Consider the following 15,392-nt stretch of genomic DNA (forward strand, 5'->3'; position numbering starts at 1 on the left):
GGGCTCGGTTCGGTCCCACGGCCCGGGCACGACGCGCGGGGAGCGGAGCGGGTCTGGCCGCAAAGGGCCCGCGTCGGCTCCCGGGCCCCGTCACCTCGGGTGAATGGCTGGGTCTGTGAACGGCGGCGAAGGGGGCGCAGCCACCTTCCCCCTCGCACGCACCCGTCTCGCCGCTTCCCGGGCACCCCGGGAGGCACCCGCGAGAGCCCGGCTGCCGTCCACCCCCGATACTACCACAGAGTCTAAACTAATACCCGAATTAGCTCTGTCATAGAAGCTCAGGGCAGAGAGGCTGGAAAGGGGCTTTTCCCTCCCGAGACCCACAGAACGAGCCCATGCACATCCCGTTCTCCCAGAAACAAAAACCTCGGACTCAGGCTCCAAACAGGACCTGGACCTTCCGTCCCAGACACGTCCCTGACTCGCTGCGCGCTCCCTCCTTGTGCTGCTTTCTCAAAGGCAACCACCGCTGCTCAGGGGCACCAAGGATCCTTGCGATACCCCTCGGCCCCATTTATAAATAAATTGGACCTGGTTTGACAGCCCCAAGGACAGAGGCCTCTCCTTGATGACACTGGACATTGGTTGTGGACCCCACCGGAGCTCCCACCCTCACTTTATTCCTCTCAACGCTTCCGGGTTGGTCACCCATCCTTTCTGGTAGCATTCACCGGATGAGCAAAGCAACGTTACCAGCTGAGGGAAGGCTGAGAACCTGTCTCCAGGAAGTGAAGCTGAAGCCATCAAGCCCTCAACCATCCCAGCCAAGTCCCTAGCAGCACGGGAACCCGCTCCCCCAGGACAGGGAGCTGCCCGAGGCTCAGCCACGCGTTGTCGGTGTTCGCTGCCGATGGGCAGCACAGGGTCTGGAGGTGTGAGAGTGGGGGGGGGAGTTGGAATGGGAAGAGAAGGAGCCTGAATAAGGGTGACAGAACCAGCTCTGCCGCTTTTTGCTCTAACAGATGGGTATAAACCAGGCTGATCCCACTGACCTCAGTGGCTCCCTCCCAGCTGATGCCAGCAGAAGCACTGGAGTCCTCCCCAGCACGGGCCAGAGGCTCTACTCTCCCTGCGTGGTACTCAGCTGAGCCTTTCCAGGCTCATTTTTAGGCATTTCTAGGCTAAGGGTTTCTCCATCTCCACAGGATCCCACCAGAGATGCTCCTCCAGGAGTTTCTCCAAGAGGAACGAGTCCCTGACAGCATTCCTCAGCCTGGGCTACAGCTCAGAGCCTTAACGCTGCATCTCTCTGCGCTCCCACGAGCCCCTCCTCTTCTCCCCATCGCTCTCAGCTCCGTCTTTAAAGGCACAGAAAGGAACCCAGTTGCCCGGTTCCCAGCAACTGCCAGCTGGCTGCGAGCACCTGACTCCTAAAAGCACGTGTGATGTCCTCCCTTTCTCCCAGCCCAAATCTATCACTCCCACCTTGAGGTGCCGGTGATTCAGGCTTCCCTCCGCTGGCTCACAGCATCCCTAGCGCAGCCTGCGTCGTGCTCAGCCAGCGCTGCTTTATTCCTCACCCGCTGCCGAGGGAGGGCCAAAAAGGCATGAATGCAGAGATACCGAGACAAGTGGGAGGGTGGGAAGCGGAGGGAGAATAGCAGCCTCCTGGTGAGTTATTGACCGCAGCATCTCTGAAGAGGAGGGCTGGGAACCCGAATGCATTTGCAAAGCAGAAAAGTTTAGAGCCGCTCCCAAAGGAAGGGTCTGGGACAGAGCATCCGGCAGGTTTTTGGCTGTTGGAAGGGGGATGTGGTCCCCTGACGGTGCACAGCCATGATATGAGCCGTGTCAGAGGAAGGTGTGAAACTCCGTTAGATTTCTGACAATCTGTCCTGGAGCAGGGTCTGCGGGAGCGAGCGGCTGCCCCTGAACGGAGGGTTTAACATCCCTCCCGCAGCGCTGTGACAGCTCGGGCTGTGCCCCATGCACCTTCGCAGCCACTACCTGCAACTGATCCCAGCTCCTCTTAACTGGTCTTTTGAATCGGTTTCACTCCTCCTCCCAGTTTGAATCTGCCACCTTTTAAACCCTCGAACGCCCCTGGGATCCTGTCCAAAGGGACGGGGAGAGAAGCAGCTCCCAGGAGTCCCATTCTCTGCCCTTATTTTAGAGGCTGTCAGCACATCTCCTGCCTGGGACAGCTGATAGCGCCCAGATACGGGCAGTGAGATGGCAGCAGCGCATCCCCGTGTTCCCAACTCCAGCCGAGCCCGCTCGGTAAGTCCTCAGCGCCTGTTGCGGATCTCTGCCTTGGGGGAACCCTCATCCCTGGCAATCCCCGCAGGTCACCAGCAATTCCTCCCTGCTTTCCTCTTTCCATTCCCCCTGCACATCCCCAGCACCACAAAAAAGGTGGGGAGTCACTCACCTGCCTTCCCCTCCTCAAAACCTGTTTCTCTAGATACACACGCATATTCACAAAACCAAAAGAGCTACATTTGGAGCCTGGAGAACTTAGTTGCAATTTTAAAACAACCAGGAGAGCTCAGCACTGTTTTCTAGGCACGTTGTCCAGCCGCCCTCAAGCCTGACCACCTCTGGTCCTGCCTGTGCAGACAGCTGAACAATTAACCGCTGTGGATCAGTCCAGAAGTGGGCAGCGGAGAGGAGAATATCCCAGAGCAAGGCTGAAGATGTCTGATCTCTTCTGATACTATTAGACAAGCTTGGGCACAGGGGGAGGGCAAATTCATCTGCAGTTAAAGATGATGTGGGGGGGCGGGGGGAGGAAAAAAAAGGAGAGGATAAAGAGAACATGCGAATCTCCTGATTAAATCAGCCAGAAACAATGAGGTGCTGGTGCCCTCTAATTTTTAGATTCACAGATTTTAGGGCCAGAAGGGACCGTGATGTTCATCTAGCCTGACAGTCTGTATTATGTAAAAGCCACTTGAAGCCAGACAGTGCCACTAGCTTTTCAGAAGCAACAGCAAGCGCTGGGGAACTTATTAAAAGACTGCGATTCTCCTAAGGTGGAGGGACACGTGGCTCCCAACACATGCTTTGCTAAGGAGGAGGCCAGGTACATCCACCCCACCAGGCTCAAGCTGAACAGACGGCAGTGCTGAGGGAAAGAAAACATCGTCTCCCTTCCCCATCACGCAGTTCCTTTGCCCAGCAAAGAGGGATAAGCAAGCAAAAAAAAAAAAAAAATAGCAACCCCTTCCTTGCATTTTCCTTTTGAACCTTCCCTAGTCCCCCGAAAGAAAACACCCTACAGGGATCCCGGCCCCGAGACATCGCTTGGCCATTTTGGTGTAAACCCCCCCCCACCGTTTGCAGCGATGCAGCTTCGTAGCAATCAGAGCTGAGCCCGACCCGCCATGCGAGCCAGATCCTGAGCTCCTTACTCAGCCTGCAGCACCGCGGAGGTGTAGTCATTGACTGCAATGTGAGTTTTTCTCTGAAGATGGAGCCAGGCAGCATAAAACATCAATAAAGAGCTCAGGATGCGTCCCTTTAATGAGCTGAGATTGTAACACGCTGACGGAGCTTGCCAGAAGCTGCCCATTCTGTCAGGAGGGGTAGATCCTGCTGGAGAAGTGTTAAGTGGGTCCTGCTGACTCATTGATGCAGATGGCTCCATCCCCACGCCGCCGGCGGAGAGGCAGGAGGTGCCGTCTCGGGGGAGAGCATCCAGCGCAGGGGCTGAGCGAGGCAGCGCCTGGGCTGAGCTGGTACCCTGGCATGTGAACCCAGCTGGAGGGTGAACATAAGAGCAGATGTTTGGGGGTTTTTTTCCCCCGTGTCCCACTGCATATAGCGAGCGCCAAGTCTTGGGCAAAGCTCAGGATGTGCCAGTGCATCGATGGGCTCCTTGTGCTTCCATGTTTGTCCCCACGAGGTCCCCTACCCAAATCCACATCACCCTCCCAGCAGAGAAACCAGAGCAAAGACGTGACTCAAGCAGCCAGTGTGGCTCCAAGTGTGCAACACAGAGACCCCAACCCTGAGCTCCTCGGGAACCTGAGCCAGGTGGGCAAAGCCATAGAGTGCATTGGTTATAGAGATATTGGGGGGGGGGCTGTCAATACAAGCGTTTCCTCGCTGGGAAATTGTTAACTCCATCTTCCAGCTCCCTGGAAGGACTGGCAGATGCCTGGGCACACATTCTGCCTGTGGTACAGGCAGCCAGCTCTGGAGCTGGATCCCTCACACTGTATCAGCCAGCTGGCTGCGTCGGGTCCTTCCTTCAGCAGACGAAGGGCGCAGAGCTGAAGGCTTCTCGTTCCCATTAGGAACAGGCTGTCTTTGGTAAGCCAAAGCTTGAGGTCTGTGGGGGGGGGTGATGTATATTTCCCCACCCAAAACCCATTGCTATACCCGCTGGGGAATCAAGTACCAAAGGGTTTGCACCCTCCGGACCCTGAACGTCCCCAGAAAGCCCATAGAGCACCAGTCTCTCTTGCTGGGCCTGACCCCGCATCCGCAGGACACATGCTCTTCATCCAACCTGTGTCTGTGTGGCACCTTCAACCCCTAACTTGACGGGGATGTGATGCTCCCACGACTGTCTCTTCTGTCCCCAAGCCCTCAGGGTCATCTCTCTCCCTGGCTTCTGTGCCCCACGCTCCCTGTGATGCTTCTCCACCACCCTGATCTTTTCTAGGAGCAGCCAGCACCCACTGTTTCAGGTCCTCTTCAGGCTTTCCAGAGCTCCTGGACTGAGCTCCACCACACATATCAGGTACCCCTCCTGCAGATGCCTTGGGTGCGCTCAGCTTTCAGCAGACCAGCTGGTCCATGCAGCCTCCAGCAGATCTTCCACATTTTGTTCCCCTCCAAGCCCAGGTACCTGACCCGAGCATCCTCCCTCGCCTGGGTACCACCCTTCCCGCTCCAGACCAAGCCCTCTCACACCCCGCTGAGCAAAACTCGTTCCCCAGGGATGGAAGCGGCAGGTGGGGAGGGAGGCAGCTCCCCCCAGTTTCTTTGCTTTCAGCACTTTGAGTTCCCGTTTCAATGTCACTTTAACTTGAGCGCACGCGTGTGCAGGGGAGAAAGGCTTGGTATTAAATTGCCAATCTGGTCACATGTTGCCTGGGATTTGGCCGTAGCTAAGCAGCACCACCCCCGCATTCACTTTTTTGGCTGGTGACTCCTCTGCTCGGCGTAAAGGCAGAGCCGGCAAAGAATAGGAGAAACTGGAGGGGGAAGGAAAAAAAAAAATAAAAAATAAGGCGAGTCATTGTGAATGTCAGGAGCTCCTCGGCTGCGGGTGTGACAGCGATCCTCCCCCTCCAAACTCGCTCCGGGTGAGAGCCAAAGAGAGAGGATTTCATTAGGATCTGGTAGCAGGCTATTTTCAGAGCTGACATCCTACCCACGGCTAAAAATAGCTGGTCCCCTCCACGCAAACCAGGGTTTCTTTTCTGTTAAACTTTAATAAACCTCAGCAAGGCTCAGACCTTGCTTTCTCCCCACACTCTGCTCCCTTGCTTGCTCCGCTCCCTTCCATCACCCCTTGCTCTCCCCCTTCACCATCCCTCATTTCCCGCTGCCCAGGTGTCCTCTCCCATCTGGTGGTCCCCGCTTGCAGGGACCAGAGTGGAGATGTCACCGCGGTGGGGCTGGGGGACCGGAGGGCTGGGGTCACCTCCTACCCAAAAGCAGCATCCTGCACACGGAGCCGGGGGCTCTGGGAGGCCAAGTGGGCAGCGAGGGCTTGAGAGCCCCGAGCTGCTGCCAGGCACAGGCAGGGAGCCTCAAGCATCCCTCTGGAGCCCAGCCCCACTCCCAGATGCTCATCGGAGTGCCCCAAAAAGAAGGGACCAGCCGCTGTACCCCAGGAAGGTTCAAAAGCGCAGCTGGAGCCCAGCTGCAGCCCCAGGGCGACATCTCCACCAAAGGAAGATGCTTTGCTTCGGTGCCCGACGCTCCCACGCGTTGATCCCAGGGCACGTGGCTGGGCCAGGCTCAGAGGGGTCACAGCACGAAGCCATCCCACCTGTAGAGGCTGGCTCCAGCACTCGGCCGCAGTCACCTCTAAGAGGGCTCTCCTCAGAACACCCACTAGCCTAAAAACCACGTCCCTCCCCCGGGTCCTCGGAGCCACCGCTGCTGCTGGCTCTCCTCTCCGAGGGGCTGCTCACAATTCCCTCCCTTCATTAGCACTGCCACCTCGGAGGTATTTATAGCCCGCGCACCTACCCCCTCCTCCCGGCTTTTTTAAAGACAACACAAATATAACTCCTTCCCTTGCTCCTCTTGACTCCAGCCCAGCCTGGCAACCCAAAATCCCATGGCTTGGAATAACCAACCTCTGCAGAGACCTTCCCCGCTCAGTACATGCACCTTCCCCAAATCTTCCACCTCTCTCTGGTCCCAGCACAGCCAAGCCTCAGTGGAGGCTGCAGCTGCTCTGGGCTCTGCTGCTCTTAGAATGGAGCAGAGGTTCATCAATAGATGCCTTCTCAGCTCACCCCAGCTGCCCAAAACAGCAGGGAATGGGTCCATCCCTGCCAGCTCAGAGCACCCTGCGCACTGCACCCCCAGGCAGCTAGCGCCCAGCACCCAAGGCGCATGGGCAGAGCCGGTGGGGGACAGCCTGGCACACCACGGGGACACCCAGGATGCTCGGGACCGGTACCATCGGCTCAGCCCAGTGCCCACCCGCACCACGGGCTCCGCTCGCCTTCTTCCTCCGCCCCGCGCCGGGTGCGCGCTGGCCCTTTGGAGGCCCTGGCCGCCGGCCAGCCAGCCATTTCCTGGTAATCTAATAGCTGCAGCAGATGAACTGAAAATGCATTTCCTGCCACCGTGCTGTAAAATTTTTATTAATGTAAGGAGAGAACACAGCGCTGGCTCGCGGCACCCGGGGCCGGGGGGGGGCCGAGGGACAGCAGTGGAGTCCTGGGGATGCAGCGGGAAGGTGGAAGTACGGGGCTGCATCCCCCGCCGGCAGCATCGTAGTGTGGGGAAACTGAGGCATGGGCAAGGGAAGTGCCTCGCATGGAAGTAAAATTGGGCAGCAGTCCCCCAGCTGCCTCCCCAGAGCAAAGGACCTCCACGGGTGGGTTTTGCAAGGCAGGCTCTGCCCACCCCGACTGCTTTCTCCAGCCATGGGACAGCTGCGTCCTTGAAAGCCATCTGAGACAGGAACCACGTATGCTGCAGGTCCTTCTCCCCTGTGGTCCTCTCCCAGGGGCACCCGCCTCCGCGAGGATCCCAGCCAGCAAAGGCAGTGTGGAGGGGATGGAGGCAGGGTGAGGGGAGCCAGCGTGCCCTGGCAGATGGGCACCGCAGTGGGAGACGTGTCACACATTCCTGCCTGCCCTCCGTACGGCATCTCATCCACCTCCTGCCTGTCTCCGTGGCCTGGGCTGACCCCTTCCCAGCTGGCGGAGGGACATCCCAGTTAAAATCCCCCATTAAGGTGCTCCTGGATAAGGAACAGCCTATAGCAGCCAGTAAATAGTGACCACTGGCCACTGAGTTTGCCTGGGGAGGGAGCAGAAACACTTGCTAGGGAGGAGCAAGGTGCTGGCACTGGGACATGCGTGTCCTCGCAGCTCTATTTCAGCGGTGGTTGCTGTGTCCACACACGATCCACAGCCCTCAAGGGCTTTGCAAAAGACCCGCAGGGCCAGCAGCCAGCTCATCATCCCCTCTACACCCCCTTCAGCATCCCCCTCCCCACTCATCCCCAGCACCAACATCCCACCCGGAGCGTGTCAGCGCCCCAGGGTATTCAGTGGGTGACATCCCTGCGGCGAGTGGGAGCCGGCAGCCCTGGGCCACAGAGCTGGAGCCATTTGCACAGCCTTTTTCCCACTCGGAGTCTGCTCCCTGCGCCAAGGCAGAGCTAAATTGGAAAAACACACACAATGACCTCTTGTGGAATGTAGTATGAATATTTGATAGGTCTAATGTAATCATATCCAATCGATACAGGCAGGAATATCTCTCTCCCCCCTCCCCACGCTCTCGCTCTGCCCTGTCCCTTCCTCTCTTTCCCTCTCTCTCCCTCGCTCTCTCTTTCATTAATGCATTCTCCACTTTACATTATTTATTAACTTCCTTCCTTTTTTTTATTTAGAAAAAATAAATTAAATAACAGTGGTTATCTGGAGGCTCGGACCCTCCTGCCTAAGCGCTTTTGGGCCAGGCAAAAACTTTTCTGACCTTCTCTCACCTCCTTGCCTTCCTCTGCTGAGACAGAGAGGCTCTGCCCCACGGCCATGACCCCCCGACACCCCATCCCTCGCTGCCCCCCAACACAGACCATCTCCCACCTCCCCATGGGCACCTGCTCTGGTGGTGAGCCCCAAAAATCCCCGGGCACGTCCACCCATTGCATGTGGCACAGCAGGAGATGCCCGAAGCCCGTACGTGAGCCCCCAAAGTGCAGGCAAAGCCTCGGAGGTTGAGGGTCTCCAGGTCAGGCCAGAAGGACTGTCTGCTCCCACCTCCGGCACGGCAGGGGCCAGACGATTTCCCCCACTGCCCCCAAACTGAGCCCAGCTGGAGCCAGCGAAGCGGCGAGGGTGGTGGTCAGACCCGTGGTGAACTGATGCTCCGCTCCAGGGTCTCACAAACCATCCATCCGTCATCCATCCCTTGCTGGGCTTCCCAGGAAAAGCATCTTCCAAGACAGGCTTCAGGGCTCCATTGGAGAGGTGGGGGGGTGACGCCAGTGTCCCCCAGCTGTCCGCACCCCCCCCCCCCCCAAAACCCCCCTTTCAGCAGTGGCTGGAGCTTGTCCGGCTGCAGATCCCAGCCACCGGCACTTGGTGTGGTGGGACCCACAAGCAGGAGGAATGGGAGGCTAAGCACGCGACAAGGAGGGGTCTTCTCCCACACCAGCACCAACGCGGGGTGAACTCCAGCCCCGTGCCCCCACTCCCCCACACCCACAGAGCGGGTGACAGAGAGCAGCAGAGATGCTTAAAGCCCCTTAATGGGCTGGGAAAGGTGAGGAGGAGATTGAAGCTCCCTATATGGGGCCGGGCTCTCCCTCCAGCTATTTCCAGGGACTTCCCAGAGCTGCCAGGTATGTCCTGGCAGGCCAGGGATGCTCCCCAGGGATGCTGCTGGTCCATGCTGCCCTACCAGGGTGGGCTGAGCACGGCGGCTTGCCTGAATGGGGACAACCCCACTGTCCACCTTTGTGCCAAGCGCCCTGACACTAAGACCCCCCCAGGGCCACTTATTAGGACAAAGAGACCCCGAGCTGGAGAGCTGCATTCCTCCGCTCTGAGCTGGACCCGAGGGGCCATGGAAAGGCTGGGGCAGGGCCAGGCTCAGCTGCAGGCAGTGGGAAAGTTGGGGCGGATGGGGAAAGGGGCTGTGCAGCGGCCAAAGTGGTGACCCTGGGGTGAAGGGTATCCCTGGGGTACGGGAAGGGGGGCGGTGAGCCCAGGGATGCCGCGGGAGGGGGGAAAGTTAGCAGGCAGCCCTCCGCAGTCACGCTGCCTCAACGCAGGCAGAGCTGCCCTTGCTCCAAAATAAGGCGGCTGGCAAAAAGGGGGACCTGCACGCACCACCCCTCTCGTCCCCTGCCTCCGAGGTGGGTGGCATTGGGATGTCCCTTGCTCGGGGACTGCATCCAGCAGAGCTGGCCACCTTGCAAGGAGACACCACAGTGTTTTGTTGGCTAGTTTTGAGCTGGGGAACCCTGCTACAAGGCTGCGTCCCCTGCCGATGGCCGTGCTGCTCCTGGGTCCCAGCGAGGTGGGAGAGGAGTCATGGCCTGAGCCCCCGGCGCAAGGGATCAGGCAGAGGGATGATGCTGGGGAGCCCGTGCAGGAGCCGTGGGGCAGACCTGGGGACATCGGACATGGATCCCAGTGGGGCTCCGACCCTCAGCTCAGACACACAGAGCCACTGAGGTCTTGGATTTAAGGGGCTCGGTCCCCATGTGGCTTCCACCCGACTCATCCCACCTCCTCCCACTCACCTCCAGCGGAGGCTGATCTCCTCCCTCCCCAAATATCTGCTCTGGGGCAGGAAGAGCATCCACCCCTGGCACAGGAGGGGAAATTCTGGCTGTACAAAGGCTCACCTTTCCCCTGTCTCCATGGGGAGGCACGGGAAGGTGCAGGTGCTGCCCCATCCCTGCACCAGCATCACGGGTGTCTGTCCCTCCAAGGACACCCCATTTTCCTGGGGTGAGGCAATGTGAGGCTGAAGGTTTTATTATTTTCCACGAGTGGAGGGTGTGAGAGCAGCCTAGGGGAGGATCTTCTGCTCCACAGCAAACACACAGGCAATAAAGTTCAAAGGAAGGACTCGTCTTTGCCCACAGTGGCCAACTCCTCCCTTTCTGGAGGACATCACCAAGCACACATCCACGGAAATCAGCAAATTAAGCCAGTTCATGGTTCCTGACTCAGTTACCACTTCTGGTAGGTGCAATGGCTTATTTTCGGCCTGCAGTAATTTGGAAAGGAACCTTCCCGCTCCCGTGCTATGGGATATGGAGATGACCCCCAGGGCATGGCCAGAGGAGGAGGTTGGCCACTGCTCTCCAAGACGCCATGATCCAAAGCATCTTTGCTGGGGGTCATCACAGAGCAGGCTGGAAGGAGGGCGATGATCCAGCCTCAATGTTGGACATAGCTTCTCCCCCTCTGCCAGTGTCTCCAGGCAGCTCAGAGGGACATGTGGGATTTCAGCTGGGAACTGGCTTGAGAAAATCAGGGGTTCCCTGGGGAAAGCACGTCCGCATCCACCTGGGTCTGTTTGGAGAGAGCAAAGGACTGTTCATCCCCAAAGCAGGGAGGGCTGAGGGTTTCCTGCTTCCCCACTGAAGGGTTTCCAGAAGAGTCCCATGGAGGAGCTGCATTTCCTCACCACTGGATCTCATGAACCAGGGCTGCTCAGGGCACAGGGGAGGAAGAGCCACCCAGGTCTCCCAGAAAACCAGACGCAGCGCTGGCAGGGACCTCGGGGACCGGGACAGCTCTCCCCAGACAGCTCCCCCATCACCCTCACACCCAGCTTGCGGACGTGACAGCACTGCCATCGCACGTGTCACCGCTGCCTGGCCCCGGCTCGTGCTCCCCTCACGGCTGGGTTTTGCTGAACCAGGAAAATCGATAGTGGCTGTCTGCTGATGGCCAGACCAGGGCGGGGGGATGAGACGGAGGAGAGGCAGGGGCTGAGGCAAGGGGGAGAGACAGAGAAGGAGCAGAGGGACCCCAGTGGCTCAGGAAAAGGCAACAGAGGCACATGGCAGGAGAAGGTTTGGACGGAGGAGACCTGCAAGGATTTGTCTCCCATCCCTGGAGGGTCTGGAGGATTCACCTTGCTGATGCAGCCCCCTCCTCCCAGCCCCCCTGGCAGAGACCCGGCTGCCGTAGACACACGGGAACCGACAGAGACTCTGCTTTAATGCGAATCACTTATTGACCCTGCAGAGCTGAGGGCGGAGGAAGATTGAAAGGAGGAAGTGTAGGGAAAGAGCTCCAATTAGCAGCATCAAAGCTATATATTATTCTCTGGAACGAGTGCCCGGGCCAGCAGGCAGCGAGCCAGTGCAGCGCCTGCTGCGCCACGTGGTGCTGGGGGTGACCTGGCCTCGCACACAGGCCGGGGACCCCCCAGAGCATCCCCACTTGCTCCCCAGGCAAGACCCCCACGCCCACCACCCTCCTTCGCAGGAAGAGGCTGCGTGGCTCGGGATGACCACTTTGGCAAACACGTGGGGTCGGGAGAAGGGAGCCAGAGCCGGGGAGCCCGCCAAGCGTCTGCGGGGACCACGGAAGGGGCAGGTGACATTATGCCAAAAGATGGGTGGAGGGAGACCTTCCTCCTCAGCCACTCATGCTCTCCTCACAGGACCCAGATGCCCACGGTGGTGTTCTGCATCATTCGAGCGATTCCCTCCAACTTTCCCAAGGCACTGAGATGCTGGAACAGATGAGGAAATGTGCTGGGAACCCAGGGAAAAACTGCTCCATGGCAGAGGAGCAAGAAACAGAAGAGCTGCTGGGATGTGCGGCCCAAGGCAGGGGGTTTGGGAGACGCCAGCTTTGCCTTGGCTGGGAGAAGTTCAAGTCTCCTGCATGAGGACACCAGCAGGAGCTGGGTGCCAGGGGGGACACCCATATTTCCTACTGTCCTCCCCTAAGGAGGGGACACCCAAAGGATGTATTCAGAGTCCCTCCACTGCTGCAAAGAAAAGACCACCGAGAGCAAACGCTCCATTTCTAACAGAGATCCAACCCCCTGTTGCCTTCTTGCTCCAGCATTTTCCACCGTGCCTCTCCCTCCAATACCTCCAGCACCTTCATTTACCCTGCAAGGGTCCCAGGGACTCGTCTCCAACCCCAGGGATCCTGGGGGATGAGACAGAGTCTCACCTCCCCGAGCCACCCCAACATCCCTGGGCAGATGCTCTTCCCAGGAGAGCTTCAGAAGTTCCTGAGCTGATCAAGCCCCTTGGTGCATGTTCCCCTTTCCTTTGAACCACATCCCTGCCCTCAACAGGCAGCAGGGAGCGAGAGGACCACAAAGGCTCCAGCTCCCCACCCATCGCTCACCCATGGCACATATTCAATAACCCATAATTATTTGCCTCTTACGGGCCACATTGAGCACATATTCCAGCCTGGAGAAAGGAGAGACTTTCCAACCTAATGGCTCATGTCAGGAGCCATGGGACGAGCTCCTGACCGATTGCTCAGACCTAAGAGCACCCCCTCCTCCTCTGTCTGGGGTCTGTAATGGCCGCAGACATCACTGGATGCCCGTGGTTGAGTGGGACCTGCCTGGATGAAAAGGGTGAAGGTCTGCAAGAAGAGCACAGCTCACACCCCAGCCCAGATCCCTTGGGGGTTCTCCCCCTCCATGGTCCCACAGCCAGGGACGAACCATGGGTCCCAGCTGCACCATGGGTCGGGGGCTTGGAGGATGACACCAAGGGCAGGGCGGAGGGAACCTGGATTGCAGGGAGATGCTCTCCTTGCAGACATCCCACCAAGAACAGTCCCGTGAGCTGGTGATAAAAATGCTGCCTGTCCTAGGGGGAGCGGAGGGAGTGAAGGCAGCTGGCAGCATGCAGCCCCCAGGCCAAGCTAATCAGAGAGAAACCGTGACGTAAGGCTGGGGGAAGCAGGGTCCCGGCCTTTCCCAGGCTCTGCCGTGCTCCATGCTCCGGTTCCCTGCCAGTTTATCGGCTACTGGAGCGCGACCAAGGGAACATCGGCCAGGACAGAACAAACAAACATCCGAGTTTGGGCTTCCTTCCTTCCTTCGAATAACCAAAAAAAAAGGCGGGGTGGGGAGGATTAAATTAAATTAAAAAAAAAAAAACCAAACTGAAACAAGTCAAATAAATAAGCATTTGTGTTTCCATGGGGACGTGATGCTTTCTTGGGAGTGGGAGCTTGGCCTCAGGGAGAAGGAACGCTGGAGCAGCAAAGCCAGCGATACCACAAGTGGCCCCATGGGCAGCCCACCGCCGCGCCTGGAGGGACCCGGCTATGTCCCTCGGCTCCGACAGCCCTTGGATCAAGCGCTGCACAGGCAGCTGCACACCACAGTCAGGATCACAGGTAGATCAGGGGCTTTGCTTCGGTTTTGAGCTCACTTTCTTAACACAGTAGCATGCTCCAGGTTTTCCTGCTGGGCTGTTCCCCCAATCCTCTTGAAATCGCTGACCAATATCACTGCAAGAGACAGATGTTTAGAGTGACTTCAGTCCTAATAAGCATCATGAAAGGAGAGAGTTAGGAGAAGCAGAGAGGCTCAATCTTTTATTATATACCAGAAAAATCCCCCTGGACTCTCAGGTCCCTTACACACAACCACATTGCACCAGTTCACAGCCTATTTAGAAGGGGAGTCCTGGCAGGCAGAGGTTGTTTTGCTCTTTCAATTTCATTACAACAGCCTTGCAGCAGGGGTAGGATAGGACTAGCCAGCAACTGGAGTTCCAGTCCATGGACCCTCCTCTTCTTCACCTTCCTAAAGGGTCCTCTGGATTTTCCTCCCATCTTGCTGTGCCATGTCATCCATGATGGGTTTTGTTGGGTTGTGCTGAGTTGGGCCACATCACATCATTCACGTTGGGTTGGGATGTGTCATTCTCATTGGGTTGCATTACGTTGGATCATTCCTGTTGGGTTGGGTTGGGTCATTCATGTTGGGTTGAGGTGGGCTGGGCTGCATCGCTCAGGTCGGGTTGTAATACGTTGTGCTGTTTGGGTTGTATTGGGTTGAGTTGGGCTGGACGGTGACATTCAGGTTGGGGTGGATGTGCATGAAAATGAAACAGTTCCTACACCCACTTTGACATTTTTCAGAATTTTTGTCCTGCGAACCAGGATATTTCCAGGAATACCCCCTATCTGCTCAGCTGCCCTTTGTTCTTGCTGCTCTTGTGGAAATTACCACATCTCCTGTAAAATGTGAATTCCCTGTCCTGACCTGCGGAAATATCCCCCAATTTTTGCCAGTGCAGAAGCCACGCGTAGAGGGAAACCTGCAGGTGCCCCGCACGTCACAGAATGCACCACTTGACACCAGCGCCGGCAACGCAACCTCCAAGAAATCCCATGAGCAGGGAAGAGAGACCGATTTCTTGCACGATCCATCAGAGGGGAACGAGCGAGCCCAACGGAGGACGCATCTGTAGGATGCGGAGTCACTTTTCCTCCGCGCGTGCCGATGCGCTGCTGACCTCAGAGCCCCGCGGCGCTGGAGCTGCCGGCAGGGACTGGCAGGGCCTTTCCCAGGCAGAGGGCTAATTCTGTATCCTCCGGGCCGGATGCGGTATCTCGTCACCAGCACCCATTACAGAAGGGAAGAGCATTGTGTGGGCTGTTGCTTTTTTTAAAACCGTTTGTGACCCTGGGACTAGCACGCGAGTGAGAGCCACTGCTGGAGGAAGAGGGGAAAAGGGCGGGGGGGGACGGGACGACGACAGAAAATTCCCAGATCCCAGCTCTCCCTGGGAAATCCCCAGAAAGATCCCAAGCACTTTCTTTCCCAGCACACGAGATCCTACGTGCCGGGGCCAAGTAGCAGGTGCATGTCTGAAGTGCCGGGCACCTGGGGCAGCCAGAAGCCGGTCAGCACACCTCCGAGGGGGGCCAGCACTGCCTGCCCCGGCCCCACAAGACCCAGCAGGTACGTGCCAGCAGCAGAGGCTCAGCTCTGCAGGGCACAAGAAGGACTGAAATCCCACTGAGCTCCATAGACCACGCTCCACACCCCAAAGGGTGGCTCATCTAAGAAACAACCCCGCGAGCCACAAACCGTGCGAAGTCCTGCCACCACCGCATTGCCGGTCCCAAATGCAGCCAGCGGAGACACCACAGGAGGGGGATCATCCCTCCCCAGAGCCCCCCAGTCTCCCCCAGACCCTGGACAGCAGCCCTTCAGTTGATTCACTATTTATTCTTATTTGCTCGCGTCCATCGCTTACTTCAGGAACACGCTTG

General features: G+C 57.9%; 1 protein-coding gene across 1 annotated transcript in view; it reads right to left on the minus strand.

Annotated features, from left to right (window-relative positions):
• SPRY3 (sprouty homolog 3 (Drosophila)) overlaps positions 1–1,623 on the minus strand; it is a 6,353-nt gene extending 4,730 nt beyond the window's left edge. Inside the window, exon 1 of the mRNA XM_010569098.1 lies at positions 1,426–1,623. The gene's annotated coding sequence lies outside the window, so the exon portion shown is untranslated. The remainder of the gene's footprint in view (positions 1–1,425) is intronic.
• Between the last annotated feature and the right edge of the window lie 13,769 nt (positions 1,624–15,392).

The sequence above is a fragment of the Haliaeetus leucocephalus genome, unplaced genomic scaffold (genome assembly GCF_000737465.1).
Source record: "Haliaeetus leucocephalus isolate CR32 unplaced genomic scaffold, Haliaeetus_leucocephalus-4.0 Scaffold262, whole genome shotgun sequence".
NCBI classification, from domain to species: domain Eukaryota; kingdom Metazoa; phylum Chordata; class Aves; order Accipitriformes; family Accipitridae; genus Haliaeetus; species Haliaeetus leucocephalus.